Below are 3,364 nucleotides of genomic sequence, written 5' to 3'. Positions count from 1 at the left end.
GTATATATGGAGGAAGAGGGGGGAATTTCGTGGCCCTTGGGGAAGGGATCCGAAAACAACCCTATCACTTGTTTCCCCACACATACGGACTCTAAAAACAGCCTATACTCAAGTATTTCGAAATTACATGGGCCTGGCCCAATAATAAGGTGACGCAGCACCTAGAATAGCCTCTGGACGAAAGTTATGAAGTAGCATCTTGTATATTTCGTCCAAGGCTTCATGCACGCATTATGGTGGCTTCAACGTCCTGAAATCATCACTTGTAGCTCTGTTCTTGTTCCCCATGCGCATGCCATCATCTCCATGCTTGTTCTTGCTCCAATGTTCATCCTTCTCAAAGCTAGGCCCTTCATTTGTAAGCAAAACAAATGTATCCAATTTAGGAAGCATCATATTCTCATGAACATTAGAATCATTACCAAGAAACGAAAGTACCTGGTAATTTAATTGGCGTGCGCGAGCTCTAGTAATTGGTCCAGTATGTATAGCAGCAGGGGCTGTGGGTGTAACAATGGTATTGATGTCCTCATCATCCTCCCCTTCTTGAAATGAAGTCGTCCTCGACGGAAGCTCATCTCCCTCACCCAAATAAGGCTTCAAATCTGCAATGTTAAAAGTGGGACTAACCCTAAAATCTGCAGGCAGCTCAAGTTTATATGCATTATCATTTATTTTCTCTAACACCTTAAAAGGACCATCAGCATGTGGCATTAGCTTTGATTTGCGCAAATCAGGAAATCTATCCTTACGCAAATGTAACCAAACAAGATCTCCAGGTGCAAACACAACATGTTTTCTACCCTTATCTCCAACAAGTTTATATTTAGCATTCATACGCTCAATGTTTTCCTTAGTTAACTCATGCATTTTTAAGATCAATTCAGCATGTTGTTTAGCATCAAAATTAACCTTCTCTGAAGATGGAAGAGGCAACAAATCAATAGGTGCACGAGGTAGGAAACCATACACAATTTCAAAAGGGCACATCTTAGTAGTAGAATGCAATGAACGATTATAAGCAAAGTCAATATGAGGCAAGCATTCTTCCCACATTTTCTTATTATTCTTCAAAACAGCCCTAAGCATAGTAGACAACGTTCTATTGACTACTTCAGTTTGTCCATCAGTTTGGGGGTGACAAGTAGTACTAGAAAGCAGTTTAGTCCCCAACTTAGCCCATAAACATCTCCAAAAGTGGCTAAGAAATTTGGTATCACGATCTGAAACAATAGTATTTGGCACACCATGCAAACGAATAATTTCACGGAAGAACAAATGAGCAACATTAACAGCATCATCGCTTTTATGACATGGTATAAAGTGTGCCATTTTTGAGAATCTATCCATGACAACAAATATGCTATCCCTCCCCTTCTTTGTTCGAGGTAAACCTAAAACAAAGTCCATAGATATATCCTCCCAAGGAACACTAGGTACAGGTAAAGGCATATATAAACCATGAGGATTGAGTCGTGACTTAGCTTTTTGACATGTAGTGCAGCGAGCAACAAAACGCTCAACATCCCGTCTCATCTTTGGCCAAAAGAAATGTGTAGCAAGTACGTCCTCCGTCTTCTTCACGCCAAAGTGTCCCATTAATCCTCCTCCATGCGCCTCCTGCAACAACAAAAGACGAAGAGAGCTAGCTGGAATGCATAGCTTGTTAGCACGGAACACAAATCCATCATTAACGACAAACTTGTTCCAGGTTCTTCCTTCTTTACAATTCTGCAAAACATCTTTAAAATCAGCATCATGCACATATTGATCTTTGATGGTCTCCAAACCAAATATTTTGAAGTCAAGTTGTGACAGCATAGTATAGCAACGAGACAATGCATCAGCAATAACATTTTCTTTACCCTTCTTGTGTATAATGACATAAGGGAAAGTTTCAATGAATTCGACCCATTTAGCATGTCTATGATTCAGTTTAGCTTGACTTTTAGTATGTTTCAAAGATTCATGATCAGAATGTATAACAAATTCTTCGGGCCATAAATAATGTTGCCATGTTTCTAAAGTCCGAACAAGAGCATATAGTTCTTTATCATAAGTAGAATAATTCAGACTAGGCCCACTCACTTTTTTAGAAAAGTATGCAACAGGTTTACCATCTTGTAATAACACACCTCCTAATCCAATTCCACCAGCATCACATTCAAGCTCAAAAGTCTTATTAAAATCAGGAAGTTGGAGTAAAGGAGCATGTGTCAACTTATCTTTCAATACCGTGAAGGCTTCTTCCTGTGCGGTACCCCAAACAAAAGGCACATCCTTCTTTGTAAGCTCGTTGAGAGGTGCAGCAATGGTGCTGAAATCTCTCACAAAACGCCTATAGAAACCAGCGAGGCCAAGGAAACTCCTCACTTGTGTGACCGTTTTGGGCTGCGGCCAACTCTCAATAGCTTCAATCTTGGCTTTATCAACTTCAATTCCCTGTGGAGTAACAACATAGCTAAGAAAAGATACTCGGTCGGTGCAAAAGGTGCACTTCCCAAGGTTACCAAACAAACGTGCATCACGTAGAGCAATAAAAACAACACGTAAATGTTCCAAATGTTCTTCCAAAGAATTGCTATAAATCAGTATATCATCAAAATAGACTACCACAAATTGTCCAATAAAAGCACGTAAAACTTCGTTCATTAGTCTCATGAAAGTACTAGGTGCATTAGTTAACCCAAAAGGCATGACTAACCACTCATATAAACCAAACTTAGTTTTAAATGCTGTTTTCCATTCATCTCCCAGTTTCATACGAATTTGATGGTATCCACTACACAAATCAACTTTGGAAAATATTGTAGAGCCACTCAATTCATCAAGCATATCATCTAGCCTAGGAATAGGATGACGATAACGAATAGTAATGTTATTAATGCCTCTACAATCAACACACATACGCGATGTACCATCCTTTTTAGGCACAAGTATAATAGGAACAACACAAGGACTAAGAGATTCGCGTATATAACCTTATGCGAGCAGCTCCTGTACTTGACGCATAATCTCCTTCGTCTCCTCTGGATTGGTGCGGTATGGTGCACCGTTGGGTAGCGATGCACCGGGAATTAAGTCAATTTGATGCTCAATCCCTCGAATAGGTGGTAATCCCGGTGGCACGTCTTGTGGAAAGACGTCAGCGAACTCCTGCAAAATGTTAGTGACAGCAGGGGGCAAAGAGGAAGGCACGTCCTCGAAAGAAAATAATGCCTCTTTGCACACAAAAGCATAGCAAACATATTTGTTGAAATCTAGCTCATCAATATCAGATTTTGTGGCAAGTAAACATGCACTTTTCAATTTAATTTCAGAAACAACACTAGATGGTTTATTATTAGGTTTCATTTGTTGCTCA

Source organism: Triticum aestivum, chromosome 3D (genome assembly GCF_018294505.1).
Source record: "Triticum aestivum cultivar Chinese Spring chromosome 3D, IWGSC CS RefSeq v2.1, whole genome shotgun sequence".
Taxonomy (NCBI): Eukaryota; Viridiplantae; Streptophyta; class Magnoliopsida; order Poales; family Poaceae; genus Triticum; species Triticum aestivum.
This window is presented reverse-complemented; position numbering follows the sequence as displayed.